The following is a 16,906-nucleotide window of genomic DNA, read 5'->3' on the forward strand; positions in this document are numbered from 1 at the left end:
GGTAGTCGCTCGAGTCTGTAACGAAACTCTCCGATATGATTGACCAATCAGAAACGCAGTACTGTAATTAACTTGTTTTGAATCTATCTTGTGACGTCGTACGAAGTAAGACATCTCTCAGTTCGCCGTTGACCGTTGCTGAGTGCATATCGTTTATGTGGTAACTATGAACAATCTTCTAGAAAGGTAAACCACATAATTTAGGACATTATTTTAAAGTGAGGGACATTTATTTTATTGCATACAACATAGTTTTATTTTTTTTAATGTATCGGTTTTTAATTAAACATTTTTTTTCTTTATTACAGTTTAATGAAAATTAACATTTAACGTAGAAAGCACGTTGCCACAGTTTATATCTACTTTGCATGAAATTTTGTTTTTTAATGATTTTTTTTTAGTTTAAAATCTATTCTAGATAAATAATAATCTTCCATTTTACAAAATTTGGTTTATTCAAAAAAAAAGGGGTGATGTAATCTTTTTTGAAATGGATACATCAACGTGGCAAAATTTTTATAAAATTAATTACCGATGAATTTTATGTAGGAACTAAAATGAATTTTATTCAAGAAAATGCTATAAAATGTATTAATATTTTCAATAATTTTATAGGAATTGCCTAATTTTTATATTGCATCTGGATAGATTACTTGTATAAATAGTTAAGTGTAATCTATATGTACTGAATAGACAAGTTTTTTCTTGCGCTTGGCTACCTTTAATGTCTACTGAAAATAAGTACAAATACCTTAGTACAATGAATATCTTGTAGGAACTATCAAATTTTATAGTTTCATGTATCAAATACTTTAATTATTATTGCTGAAACAGGAAATATTTTTTAGAAACTGTATTAAAAGAACAGTTTGTATTTTGAATTAGGAAAATAACAATGTGCAGTTTTATATCATATTTAAAATACACTTATTCCTTTTTAGTTTTTCAGATCATAATAATTGTGTTGTCTCCCCGCTAGAACAATCAGAATCTTCTTTCATACAAAATCATTGAACTAAATCTTTTTGGAGATCCACACATTTTCACATCTACGATGTTCAATTTCTTTTTTCTGTAATTCTCTAGAAAATTCTAGAAATAAAAGCCCCAATTCTCACTTGTACAAATATTTTCCATTATTACATAGGTATTCTTCATTTATTTCTCAAGAGTTTATAATAATAAGAAATTATCTTTTATCTTAATTAAAGATAATTTAAAATTTATTTTTGTTTCCCATATTTCTAAATTTTTCCTGGACGTCAGTTGTAGTTAACTGCATTCATTTCTGGGTCTCTCGATTGTAACCTGAAAAAGAAATCTTTTGTAAAGCTGTTTTATTGTGTAATCAACCAAACCTGTTTTAGCTAAATTTATTTTATTTTTTCTCAGCTCACTAATAAATAAAAACAGAATATTCAAATCCAAATAATACTTGTTCTAATCCATTTTCATTTGATCCATTACCATTTGTAGTGAATTGCCAACCGGCACTCAAATTTCTGAATACTGTAATACAATCAAAAAAGTTTAATCTTATTTTTTAATTATTTTCAAGCAGGTGCAAATTTTTTATTTATTCTGATTATACAGATGACTAGGTTGAAAGAAAAAATAAGGGCATAATTTTTTAATTACTCATTTTTCTTCTAAGTGAATTTTATTCTACGCTTTAATATATTTTTTATGTAATTCTTAACTTTGTTAGGTTAGATACTTTAGCGGTTAAGGTACTGATGTCATATATCTCTTTTGTCACCACATTCATATAAAAAAGTTAGCGAATTATTCAAAATAATTTCTTCATTGAAATCATTTACAATTTTTTACTCTGCTTTTTCTTTCAGTTACAATTATTTTACTGAATTTATGTATAGCCATTTGTAAAACTAAATACAGGAAGAAAAATGCAATCCCAGTTTATATTCATACTTTTAAGAAAATAGTCAAATGATCATATACTGTAAAGGTTCCATTTATTTTCATAATAACAAGTAGTACACTGTAATTTTGTTCTTTATGTGAATTCTCTATTTTGTAATGTAATGCAAATAATACAATTTTTCAAAAATATTAGTTTCCTAACCTTTTAATTAAATATTTAAATTTAACCTCTTTGGAGAGAGATAAATGTTTTTACTATGTATATTTCGTATACAAATTATGTTTACACGGTTTTGTTGGCTCAAACAGTAATTTTAATAATATACATAAAATAATTAGGTAGCTTGTAATTGCATGTACTTGTTATGTAGCTAGTAATTTCATGTAGCTTGTAATTGCATGTTCTTTTTATGTAGCTTAGAAATATAACTGTTTTATCATAAAAAATAGTTTTACTAACATTGACTAACATTAATTACACTAATTAATTTAAGTTTAGTTGATGGGTATTTTATGTATATCATTCATTCTGCTGTATTTGAGTTGAATATCTAAATTTAAATGTAATATAAATCGATTATCAATTATTAAATTATAACTGGGTCTTCAAAGAGGTTAAATTATAATTGATTTTATTGAAGAAGGTATATAAATCACTTAACAGGCTTTTTATACAATTTTTCCAGTATTCTTTAAATTAATAATTTTTACAGCAATTTTTTTTTTAAATAAGGAGAAATTTGTGATTTGCTAATTCATAGTATTGGCTTTGTTCAGTCGTATTTGATCTGTTTATGTAAAACATCCTTGCATCTTATTTTCTTTGTGGATTCACTTTTATTTTATAATTATCCTAAGTAATTTCTTAAATAAATAACCATATTTAACAAAAAAATTAATTCTAAAATGACCCTTTGATTATCTACATATAAACAAATTTAAGAATACAAATCAGATTTTTTGGCATTCGTTTAAAAAAAAGCTTTTCACCCTAACCATCTAATGTTAAATAAAACTATTTTTGACACCATCAAACAGTATTTGAAAGTATACTGGACTTCTACAGAGAACCATCAAGGAACTATTACAGTATATCCATCAGGAATCATTTTAGTTCTATTTAAAAGGCCTATCACTATTACCGTTGACATTTTTACAACCTAAAAATACACTACATTAAACCTTTTATATGAGCAAATTATATATATAAACCCCCTGGTTTTAGTCTTCTAGAATATATGCCATATCGTGCCTGGTGGTTATCCACTGAAATTATTAGTTTATTTCTATAAATGTATATTTTTTATAAACAATTTTCCAAAACCATGTAAAACTGAAATCGAGCACATTCTCTTTCTTATGCGGGATTAGAATTTGTAATTTAATTGGTACCTGTCACCTGCTATTAATCATTCTGCACCTCCCACTGTTCACATATAGAATTTCTTTGTAATTATATTTCATATTGTTGATGAAAAAAGACCTCCTTTTTGATTACTGAATAATAAAATTTAATTTTTTCTATAATCCTACAGATACAGGTAACTTCAATATTACATTTAGTATTTGCATTATTACCCCCTTTTCACTTGCATTGTCATTAATCATAACTTGATTCCATTTGCTATTCATTAGCAACTTTACCTTTTTTTCAATAATATAAATTATAGACTTCCAACCAGGATTGGCAATATTATGCTGTGAAAATGCATTCTTAGAGAATCTTAAATGGGATAATCAAGAGGTCTGGATAGTAATGCATACACCTGCACAGGTACAAAAGGGAAAAAAAGAAATATGAAAAATACAAGTAAATTCATTATGATTAAAGACTCTCTGAGTAATTGATTTCTTCTATTTTTAATATTGAAAATAATAGAAATATCCCTTAAGTTATATTTCTTCAAATCGATAACATTTTTCTGTTGACATTATGAAACAAACGTTTCTGGTTAATATTTCCCTAGTTCAGTCTTCTAATTCGGTTTCATTTTAAGAAATACAGTTTCAAATTATTTAACTGTAACAACACACAGATTAGAGTGTATATACAGACAGAAAATTTGATATGTCATATAGTTCAGGGTGTATTGTTTTAAATTTTTTATCAACTTAGCAAGTCTGATATGCTCTGAAACACTTCAGGGTGTATTGTTATAAATTTTTGATCAACTTAGCAAGTCTGATATGCTCTGAAACAGTTCAGGGTGTATGGTTTTAAATTTTTGATCAACTTAGCAAGTCTGATATGCTCTGAAACACTTCAGGGTGTATGGTTTTAAATTTTTTATCAACTTAGCAAGTCTGATATGCGCTGAAACAGTTCAGGGTGTATTATTTTAGATTGTTGCTTCACACGAAGCAAATCTTATATGCTGTGACAGTTCAGGGTATATTATTTCAACGTTTTCCTTAACGGGTAGAAAATTCAATGTGCTCTTGCACAGTTCCGGGTGTATTATTCGCATTTTAGCTTATCAGTTACCTAATATGATACACAATTATTTTTAATTATAATTCTTGATTACATATTGACATTGTAAATATCTATGTTGTATGCAATGAATAGTTTTCGCAAGTGCCGGGTACATAAAGCATTCCCTCCGCGTCAACCGCGTCGCGACCGTACTTCATCATCCCGATATCGTTCATCGGGTTCGGTTGGGGGGTGCTGTGTATATAAATGTGTCTATATATTGGGGGGTGATATATAAATATGTTAATGTTAGAAATAGTTATTCATATAATTCATAATATTTAGTTATTCTATGTTTATTATGTTTCTTTGTCTTTTCAGCTCATCACTTCACTACCAGTGGCTGAAGTCCTCCGTAACTCAATTTAAATTCATAATAAATTCAGTTTTATAATTAAAATTTTTATTTTAATTTTAAATTTAATCGCATAAAAATTCCTTTTTTTAGTTTAAATTGCTTTATAAATTTTTATTTGAAATATTAATGAGTGGGTTTTTAAGATTACCTTTTTTGTAAATTATTTATATTTTGTTCATTTCATTGACAAAATTAATCATTTAAATAAGTTCAAAAAATTAAAAAAATAAGTAAATATATAGAGGCAATTTCTTAATTAAATGCAGCTTTTAAATCTGGTTCATGTAGGATATAATGTTTATTTTTAATTTTTTTTTATTTGATATATATTATATTACATAAGCTTTTTCTTAAATTTTTTTTTGGTAGGTGTTAATCAAATTGAAGGTTAGAGCATATTTATATCTAATTACAGTTTTAAGAATTTTTTATTTTTTATTTTATTTGAAATATTTTAAATTTTGAATACCCTTTGCATTCCCCAATCTGCATTCAGCCAACCAGCTTCAGAGAAGATGCATGCTTGCATGTTAGTTTAATTTTTTCAAACCAGAGTCAGCTGATTTTAGAGGTGCCATAATAAATTATTTCACTTTATTTGCTTTTTTTTTATTAAAACAATTAACTTAGCTGCAAAATTTACCAATTTTTTGTGGTAAAAACCTAAGTAGAATGATTATTTGAAAAAAATCCATCTATCATAACAGTAATCCAAATTACTTCAAAATTTAATAATTTTTTTATGTAATATATTTGCCTTGCATATTAAAAAGGCGTGTACTGATTCTGGTTTTTAGTGTGTAATTATTTTATTTTCACATATTTTGAAATTGTGGGGTAAATAAAGTGATTGGTGAAAATAAAGTGTGAAATTAAAGTGCGATCAATATCAAAGTGAGAAATTAACGTTATCTTCCTCACTACAAAAATTTACAAACTATAAATAAAAATGAGACTAGAAATAATACAGATTACCAGATTACATTCCACATCTCATCAACTCTTCACTTCATGCTGCATCCTATTTCTTCAGACTACCAGATCGACCGATTCTTTCAGCTGCTCGATGGATTTGATCTTTGGATTAGCCTTGGCGATAAATGTATAGCTGTTTTGCCAAATGGTAAAATATTAAGGTACTACTAATTCTTTACTACACCATATAATTCCATGATAATACTAGTATTTATTAAGACTCCATCCGTTTATGTAATGTTTAGCTTCAGTTAGAGCAACCAAGTATTGGAGATACTCACTCTGTGAATTCAACCGGCCATTATCACTTGCCTTGTACCAGGGGCCAAGGTCAGGGCATTAGCCCACTGTGGCTAGTCTAGTGGTAACTCATCATTGCAAGTCAAATGATTTCAAAGTCGAGAGTTCTAAGGTTCAAATCCTAGTAAAGACTTTTAAATGGATTTGAATATTAGAGTGTGGATATTAGTGTTCTTTCACGGTAGGGTTTCAATTAACCACACATTTCAGGAATAGTCGATGTGAGACTGAGCAAAACTACACTTAATTTGCATTCATACATATCATCTTCTTAAGTAATACCTTATGGTGGTTCCCGAGGCTAAACAGAAAAAGAGCGGGTCAGGCCATTAGTTTAGACTCCAGTTTATATCACTGATAGGTAACTTTCTCTTTTGATACTGCAGGTACTTTTATTTCTAAATTTTTAAAAAATTTTAGGTAGATCGGTCATTAAATGTCATGCGAAACACAGAAATTTTGTGTGGCAAATTACAACATAATGCAATAAAGGAAAAAACAGTATAATAAAGAAAAGAAACTTAATAGTGTTACATATCAAGAAATGCCAGTATCTGGTCAATGCCTAATTTGTCATTTTATTTGAATTTATTTATAATTATTTAGTAATTTATTTTATTTGAATATAAACCACCAAAACACAGTAATTAGATAAGTTACACTTGCCATATTAATTTCCACAGACTGTTTTTTTGCAGTACCCTGCATCTCCAGTATGTATTAAATTCTATTTTTATTACATTAAAACTTATTTATTTTAATGATATCTATTTTTTATGATAAATTATGTTATCTTTTGTGAAATTTTAAATGATATTACAAACATAATTAGGGTATACAACATACCCTATTGTACAGGTACAACGTATACCAAAATGAAACGACTAGCACTAAATAGGGAATCTTAAAGAGCTGCATCAAAAACCAGTCAAATGACCTAAGACAAAAAAATGAACATAAATGTACTTGTGAAAATTTATAATTTATAATTATTTAATTAAATAAAATATTTATAATTTACACAAAAATAATATTAATAAATTAAAAAGAATAAGATAGAATGTAATAGCAAGTGAAGGTATAAGATACTGCACAAACCGGTTATTGGAACATAAGTATAAATAATCTAATTACTGTGTTTAGGTGATTTAAATTTCATATAATGTTAAATTTTATATATATATATGTATATACAAATTTTTATGAATTTTGTTACAGCAATGAAACTTAATAACTTATTATGTACATTTCTTGGCTTACAATATTTCAAGAATATTTTGAGTATTTATCAGTTAACAACTGTACATCATTTGATTTTTTTTCATCATTGTTAATAAAATTGAAATGCAACATGTACTTATAATTTAACTCAATTATTCTTTTTGTAGAAGACAATTATTCTTTTATAATGTAAAGAATAGCCATGAAAAGCAACTGATTTTGTTTGATTTCATGTGTAAAATAAATGAAATGAGAATCAAATTATTGTCGTGACAGTCATCTTTTCACTTAGATACCTCCTTAATTATAATAAAAATGAATTTTATATATGTTTACAGATAGAGAATGGGTTTTGATAGATGAATAACAAAGCAATATCTTCATTTAACGTATTATTTTAATAGAAAATATACTGTGTAAAAATTTAGAAGTGATTTCACAAGTTTTTTTTGTTTTTGATAATGGAAATTCTGTTTAGTCCTTTATTGTTTTAATTGCTTTAACAATGAATCTCTTGCCTGACGGGGGCTTGAAAATTTAATGAAACCATGCTTGCACCTCTTTGTCAAAATTTGTTGAATATACTTATAAAGTAGATGGCACATAAATATTTCATGAATTTTAAATACCAGAGCAATCAAAGCAAGTGGAAACCTATATAAAATTGTAAAAAATAGTAAGAAAATAAATGATGCATTTCATTCTATAAAAATATTAAATATGATTTTTTAAAAATAATATAAAAATTAGTAAAAGGATCAGGTGGTATACCGATATCCTGTATCGATTTTTGTTACCATTCAACATTATTCTTAGCTGAAAATTTTAGCTCGGCCAAGTAGGTTCATATAACACACATTCCTGGATGCGATATAGATTTGTTACCATCTACATCAGTGAACCTTAATTCAGAATAATGTTTTTGCATTTATTCTTGGTAAAGCGCTCTGATCTTGTACGAGAGGAATCCTTGCTGCCTTAAAAGGGGCTTAGAGTTTTTTTGAGCGAGTTGTCTTGTTTAGCAATCTTCCTTTCTCACCTTCTAACTTCAACTTTTTTCCTTTATTTTCTTCTACCTTGATCTATTAAAAGGGTGTTTTTCAATGATTTCTCAATGGATATCTACCCGATGCGGGGTCCGTAAAAAATTCAGTGTTCTTTGTATCTATCTAGTGTGGAAGAAGGTAGGTACACTTTTCTTGTGTACCTACCTAGCTAGTGATTCTATTTCTGTAAAAAATGTCTATATAAATACTTGTACCTCAGGTTAAATATTTAAGAAGTAAAAATGGACCACCTAATCATTCCTAATAAATATTTTTGTTAGAAAATGTTAAGTGCTATCATACATGAAATGAATTAAATAACTAAAACAAAACTATTTAATTTCACAACCGCTAATTGAATTTGTCTTATTTTCTTTTGTTTCAGGTAACTCAACGGTTCATTTAATATTCTAAGGGAGAGCTGCCATGTAAGTGGCCCTCCTTACATTGTGGTACTCCCTTTTATTGTAGGATAATTTTCTACTAAAGGTACTTACTTTTGTTATTATTGTTTAATATTATAAATTTTCATGTTAAAAATAAGTTGTGTAGTTTTTAAGTTGATAGTATAATATTCTTATAAAATCGCGGTAGGTGCCTAGTCCCAGTAGGGTCCCCTGATAGGAACTTTCCTTTAGGGAATTTTTTATGTCTATTTTTGTGCATGTTTCTATTTCAGGTTCAACATAAATTTTACATTAAAATTACTTAGATAAGCAGTGTAAATTAAGTTTTATGAAAATAGATATAAATTTTGTATATGCTGTGTATGTTTTTTCAGGTACAATGTAGATATTATTTTATTATTAGTTAAGTCGCGTCCGCGATCCCAATGCCTAGTCCCAGTAGGGTCCCCTGATAGGAACTTTCCTGTAGGAAATTTTTATGTCTATTTTTGTGTATGTTTCTGTTTCAGGTTCAACGTAAATTTTACATTAAAATTACTTAGATAAGCAGTATAAATTAAGTTTTATGAAAATAGATTTAAATTTTGTATATGCTGTGTATTTTTTTTTCAGGTACAACGTAGATATTATTTTATTATTAGTTAGTTAAGTCGCGTCCACGATCCCAATCCCTAATAGGGTCCTCCTCCCTAAGGTGGAGGTTTTTAGTCGGTGAGAGCCCGACACTACCGTCTGTTGCGGGCACAGACGGTGGCTGGTAGAGCTTTTCCTCCTCCTACGCAAAACAAAAAAAAAAAAAAAAAAAAATTAACAGTTCATATTAAGTGCATTACTAATCTTTTTGCCAAGTGATTTTGAGTTGTAGGTGCTGTACTGGGAGTACTTTTAAATTCATGGAAGCTGTGACAAAAAAAAATGGTTACTGATTCTCAAATATAATATTGAAAGCGGAAAATGGTTATGGAAGATAAAAGAAAATTTTAGTTAAAGTGACTATCAACCGTAGTTTCAAATCTGGATTGAATAAAAAGTAAGTACTGTAAATGTCTAATAGAATTTTTAAAACGCAGCAAAATATAAAAATCACATCTAGAATTGGGCATGGTATTTTAACAAATATTGGGTGCTGAATTCAAAACTTATAAAATTTTGTGTAATACATTGCATTTTTAGATACATACGATTTATTTACCAATAAATGCATAATCAGTGTCATACCAATATTTCAAAAAAGTTATTATTTTTATGTATTCATTTGTTTTCAATTTGTTTAAATCAGCTAAGTTTTTGTTATTCAAATACAGATGAATTGAAATATATTCAATAGAGTTTTTAAACGATTAAATCATTGGAACTAAGTTTTTAAAATAAGTTTACAAATGTTTTCTCGCTTATACGATGTTTTATCAGTTTCTCTAAATAAAAACCAACAACAGTCATCAATCATTCTAGCGTCCCATCTTCCTTGGTAGTGATGCTGACGGAAACGGTCTCCTTGCTCATCACTGACAGAGCACAAATTTTCAGGAAAAAAGTCTAGGTGAGACTTTAGGAAACGAATTTTTAATGACATCCTACGTACTAAATATTTGTAGTTTTTTAACAGCTTATTAACCATAAACATAGTTTTCATCTTTTCTGTGGCCATAAAAACACCAACAATGTCTCTGAAGGACTTCCATGCAGCTAATGCATGATAAATAACAGGGCTCGTCGTTTCCTGTTGAACCGTTCAGTTACTGAGCATCATATAAAAATAACACGAGGCACCCAGATTTTATCTTTATCCCTGAGTGCGCAATCCAGAAATAACTTTTTCTTTGAGATTTATGCGTACATTTACCTCTAATGTAACAATAATTGTCTGGATGATTTGAGCATCCATCAACTTTTTAGAGGCCATGTAGCAAATAAAAATGAGAAAAAAATCTCTTCAGTATTATAAAGAATTTATGAAAATATAGCAAAACACTAATAACTGTGTGAACACAACACACAGTATAGACAATTGAAGTTTTGACTGAATATAATTTTAAGCTCTGTAGTAGGCAACAACAGATGTCTGTATTATTTGGCTGTCTCAGCGGACAGCCAAATCACCCAGCTTTTGACCCAGTTCTTAAGAATCCTAATATGAGGGAGTATGAGGACCGTCCACGTTGTACTGCGCCTGTGGGTGTCCGTACACGACGTCTGCTGCAGCATATGAGTGTTGACTCTCCCTCGTTCTTTCCATCATGTCCGTGCTCGAACCCCCCGTGGAGAATACACCATGTAAATTTTACGTTTGATCTTACAACATAATATAAGTGTTCCACGCCACCTATTGTTTTCTGGCAGATGTTTCAGTTTCTCCTCGCCAAGTTGAACCCAGGCGTGGTGATATATACTGATGGGTCGAAGCATGGTGGTAACGTTGGTTGTGCTTTTGTTATCAATGAACAGTCCTATATGTTTGGCCTACCCGGTGTTACGAGTGTGTTCACCGCAGAACTACTCGCTGTGGATAGGGCTCTAAGTATCGTTGGCCCTAAATATAGGAGCATTCTTATTTGCAGTGACTCGTACAGTGCTCTCCAGACATTGGAAAACCTTTATTCCAAACATCCTGTCATTGACATTTATGATAAAATCGCTGAGTTAAATAAACGCAACAGGGAGGTAGGTTTTTGCTGGATCCCCAGCCACGTTGGAATTCTAGGTAACGAAAGAACAGATTCTGCTGCCAAGGAAGCGTGTATTCAGCCTCCTTTCACCACCCGAGTTAGCACCTTTGATTTTATCAATCATATAAAACAATCACTGCGAGCGAGGTGGCAAAGTGACTGGACGGCTACCGTCGATAATAAACTCCAACGGATTAAGTGTTGCCATGGGGCTCCTCTTGCAGAAACTCTCGTCGTGAGGAAGTTGTCCTCTGCCGGTTACGGTTGTGACATACGAGGATCACACACGAATACCTAATGTCAGGAGAAATGTTTTAATTATTTAAAACAAATAATTTTTATTGTCTATTTTACATCTACAATGATATTAGAATACAAGAATTAATTACATTTTTAGTAAGTAGAAGCAAAGTATATAATGTGCTAACACCAATCAGCTATGCGTAATCTAATTACATGTTCATTCATTTAATAGGTAATAGGTAAAAGAGTAGTCGATGAAACACATGATGTTACTGTTCCCAACTGTGAGGTACATTTCGTGAATAATTTTCTTTGACCTAGCAGAAGTCTTATCTTCAGTTATTGAATTACATAATGTGTCGCAATCACAATGTACTGATGCATATAAAGCACAAAAGAGGTAAGAGGTACAATTGCTTTCTATTTCATTAAGAATAATGATTTTCATACACGACCAGTCCCAGTGGTGAACGGAGTGAAGGTGTTGCTTGTAGAGCTGAAAGATTTTCTGCGTTTTAGTGGGCTTGGCCTACTCTGTGTAGAAGATGATGGGCAATTGTTTCAGTCCTCACTTTCCTTACTAAGCCCGGCATGAAATGCTTTTTTCTTGAGAATGCCAATGCTATTTTGTGGGACATGCATCTCGTATCTTGTCGCATTCAATCTTTTGTTTACGGCAAATGACATATATATATCTGATTATAATTATTTTATTGATTTATTTTTTCAAAGTACAATTTCTTCCTAAGTACCTAGAAATAAAAAAAAAAATTATCATAACAGTTCCGGTTCCTCTATCGTTTTTTAAAATAAATATTTAAATATCAATCAGGTTTAAGGTAATTCTTGATTACAAATCAATATTCAGCTGTTCTTCATGATTTTCTGGCACCATGACTATGTCACTTATAATATTAGTATAATCATGAGATTATAATCTACAGATTTTAGTTTAACTGTAAGTTTGCTCACAAAAAATGAATTACAAAACAAATCTCACAGTTGGAAACAGCAATATCATATCTTTCATCAATTGCTCCTTTACCAGCACTAAATAGATTGAAGGAGTGGTTGAACAAGTCATTACATTGTAAATTCCTGATCTGTGAATTCTGTGCTATACAAGTCATGCGAGATACAAGTGATACCATATAAAGTTGATTTCTTTAAATTTACGATGACACTATACAACCAGTCAATGTGATGAACAGAGTGAAAGGACCAATTTCAGGGCTGAATATCAGCTATAGTTTAGTCAGCTTCATGCTGGTATGCAATAATTTTTGTGGGAAAGGCACCAGGAAAACCATTAAAATATCCATTTTCCTCAGAAAGCCTAACTATTGATGTTCAGTTTTTATTAAGATTGGCTCAGCGTTTTTTTGGAAATAGATATGTGTCATGTCAGGTTATCTGTTGAGTTATGACTGCTTCAGAGACATAAAAATATTAATTATTGTGAACTAGATTCCTTGAGTCGATTGGAATCCCTTATTCGTCAAATAGATTCCATGAATATCGATTACATCTTTGAGCTTTGTCTTGGATAAAATTCTGGATTTATCTCTTAGGCTGAGGCAATAGCTACTTTCTTAATCGCCCCTTAACAGAGTGATATCTGTCTGCTTATGAGACTTATATCGCAGGCAAATTATTATATTAAAAGCACAACAGACTAAACTTAGATGTCTTGATGAATTAATTTACACTTCTTATAATTTAATTCACCAAATTTCTTCATAACAAAAAGCATAAAGTTAAATTTTATAATTTTAAGGTGAATTGAATTTTGTGTTAACTAAATATCATTAAACAAAAAATTATACCAATACAACTTATAGACTTTGTTACTTATTTGTAATTTAATAATAACTAAATTGGTAAGTTTTCTTTTCAGCAATGTCAGATGGAGGACTTTTATCCCAGAATTTAGCATAAATAGAATTGTCATTTTCATCAAATTAGATTGGAGAGGAAACAAAAATCTGTGAGTTTTCAATTTATTTATTACAATATATAAAACGTGCAATGCAATAAGTAAAAACCATTAAAAATTTTATGTAGCAAGCGGTAACATCAATGTACATTTAAGAATGTCCAGCAGCTCTTACAAAGGGGAAGACATGTGTAAGGAAAGACTAGAAGGGCTCTAGCAAAAAGAAAAAAAAAGTTCCATAGGTTTTTTTAAGTTGAGAGAAAACATTAAAAAAATTAGGAAAACTTGGGATTAACTCATTGATTCTTGATTCGATATTATAATATTTAAAGGCTTAACTCTATGTAAAGGCTTATGAATGTAATTAAATTCCATTGTATGAATAACAATTTGTCTTTATAATCAATACAATATTAGTAATGAAGCGATTAATTTGGATAACATCTAAAGTTCCAGGTTGTCTTTCAAATTACTTCATAAAAGAAATGAAGCATATTGTGTGTCGGTTTTAATGTATCTACCAAAGAGAGAAACGATCTGTTTAATTTTCATGAGAAAGTTTTTTATGTTTTTTGGGGTAAGAGTGACATCTTCACTTTCAATGTTGGGAAATGATATTTATAACCACTGATATTCTTTTGCAGAATTTACAAAATCTGCTATATTATAATTTTCAAACCATACAAAGATCACTTATTTTTTTTTTTTTTTTGAATAAGTGTTAAGAGAATAAAGCTCACAGAGACGAAAACCCTTTAAATCATTAATTCACTTTCAGGTGTGATTTTTAATTGCAACTTACCTGTAAATTATAGTAGTAAATAATTTACTTTGTTATCCACTAAAACTTTGTGTACCTGCACTTACTCTGCCTTAACTTAAAATTATATTTTAATAAATGATGTCATTTTGTGATAATAAAATTCATAACAGTTAAACTAAAAAATATAATTTAATAGTACATATGAGATGAAGAGATAATCATTAAAAATTAATGTAATCATGGCAGTTTATTTATTGACTAGTAAAGAAAAATTGTATTTTAAATCAAACTTTTGTCATTTTGCAATGTTGTTCAGGAGAAGTACAGTTGGTGGAAAAGTTTCTGTTATCAAACCATAATTTCTAAAAAAAAATGAACTCGCCTTCCAGCTGCTTTCGATGTAGCCTACCATCGACATAATTTGTCTCTTCCAATCTATTCTCAGCAATATCATATAAAATACACTTTCATGATTTATTACACCTTCAAATCTAACATTTGTTTCAGAAATCATTCTGTTATTAAGTAGCATTACTTTGTTCTTAGTAGTATTTTAAATTGTTCACTTCACAAATTTATTATTTTTCATTTTACCTTCAAATAACTTTTGTGAACAAAAAGAAAACAAAAACAGAAAAAAAAACAAGGATGTGGTAGTTGTAACTTTTAAAATATTTTTACTATAAATTTATATGTAAATTACAATACAATACCTATTGCAAACAATAATTCCATTTTACAATTTAATTTAATTCCACTGTAGTTATTCTCTCTTTTTAGAGCTTAATTTATTACAAAATGAAGCTTTATGTCACACAATTACTAGTTCATCAGAAAATTTAATAAGTATATCAAATATTATCAAGATACCGCAAAACTTACTGAGAAATAGATTTAAAAAAAACAATAATAGAACAGATAATATAGATAGATGGAACTTTTGATGGCAATAAATGTACTTTTATTGTTTTTCATACACTGAATTGATTCTTAAAGTATGTTCTGCATTACCTACCCAAATGCTACTCAATCAGAGTAAGATGCGTATTATAACGTACTTAAAATATCTTACTCAAATGCATGATAAATAAAAGAAAGTGTATACTTATATTGCAATGTTTATTCTTATAGATATTATTGTGCAGTGCACTGACAAGACAGCTTAATAGCAAGTGCACTATAATATTGATAAGGTAATCTAATTTTTATATTTCCATTGGCAAACACGTCTACCAAGCCGTAGCCATTAACCAGTTTTTGGAAAATATTTTAAATTCTTTAAGATAAAAAAATTTCATTTTCAATTTTATGAAATATTTGTAAAACATTTATTTATACCGATAAAACAACTTAGTAGCTGTGGTATCGGTATCTGAAAAGAAACTTTAGTCGTACAGTTTTAAGTCGTACATTACAAATTCTGAACAAGTAATAGAAATTTTATCATTTGACAAGAACACACCTGTAAATTTAGGTCCTCGCTTCAAGATGTACAATGAGGAGGGCCTCAGGGAAACGTTTTTGCTTTCTTATGTTTATTAATGATCTGCCTTAAAATCTTTAGCCGTTCATTCCAACTCTTTTCACAGATGACACAACTGTATCTATTTCTAAGGATAATAAATAAAAATGGATTGAAACTTAACAGTTGCAGTTTAAAAACATTTTCACTGGATGGAATGAATGTAACTTAAAATATGGATAAAACATTGTGCTTCTCGGGTAGACATAATATTGCAGATTGTGTGACCAAAAATCCCATTAATGATATTGATAGTATCTTTGTTGTCCACAAAAGATAACCTCTGGGTTTTTTGTTTAATAAATTCTTGTGGGATGATAAAACTGATATTTTGTTTACCAAAATGGAGTAGTTTTACTCTGAAGCATCTTTATAAAAACACTAAGCTAGTAATCATTATCGATTACTTTCATGCCTAAATATTTTCTCATATAATGTGTAAACTCCAATTTGTGGGCTTTTTAAAAACATAATCTTTTAGGACAAAAGAAGTGCTTTCAGATCAATACAGAGGCATACTTTATGAAAAGGGACACTGTATAATCAGTTAACCATTGGCTTATTTTACAATTAAAAGATTTAGTTTTAAAGATAATATATTGTTCTGTTGATGAATTAAAAAAAAAGACTAACATATGATTTACCTGCAAGCACTTCAACATGTACAGATATAAGTGTATATGTTCGAAATGATTTTCAGGAACGATTTCTTAACTGTTAATTATTTTATACTAATATTTTATTATTAATGTATTTACATTAATATCATTTCATGTCTCTGAAAATATTATAATTTTTTTCAAATTTTGTAATTTGTTCCGATCAGAATAAAGTCGCAAGTTAGGTTAAATAATTCGTTATAATATTAAAAAAAAATCAACCTTACCAACAATTTATATTTTATCCCTAGGGCTTTAGGCCATTTGACAATCCTCAAGAGTAATTTTTTTGTACTTTTAAAAAATTAAAAACATAAATAAAATTTATTAACTATTAATAACCTAACAACAGTCTTCCTTGTTGGAGGGAAATAAGTTAGCCATCGTGATAATTATTAATTTAAATAGAAAATCATCTTCAAATCTGATATGCTGCTTTATTAATTTATT

At 29.0% G+C, this 16,906-nt stretch overlaps 1 long non-coding RNA gene across 2 annotated transcripts; it reads right to left on the bottom strand.

Annotated features, from left to right (window-relative positions):
• Positions 1-694: 694 nt before the first annotated feature.
• LOC142322810 (uncharacterized) lies at positions 695-16,828 on the bottom strand. 2 transcript variants are annotated; one of them, XR_012755939.1, is made up of 3 exons: positions 16,684-16,828; positions 11,439-11,627; positions 695-1,308 (listed from the first exon to the last, which is right to left on the bottom strand). It is a non-coding gene; the product is annotated as an uncharacterized LOC142322810 (long non-coding RNA). The 2 variants fall into 2 exon arrangements; XR_012755940.1 differs by lacking the exon at positions 695-1,308 and adding an exon at positions 7,684-7,868.
• Positions 16,829-16,906: the final 78 nt, after the last annotated feature.

Source organism: Lycorma delicatula, chromosome 4, assembly GCF_047948215.1.
Source record: "Lycorma delicatula isolate Av1 chromosome 4, ASM4794821v1, whole genome shotgun sequence".
Taxonomy (NCBI): Eukaryota; Metazoa; Arthropoda; class Insecta; order Hemiptera; family Fulgoridae; genus Lycorma; species Lycorma delicatula.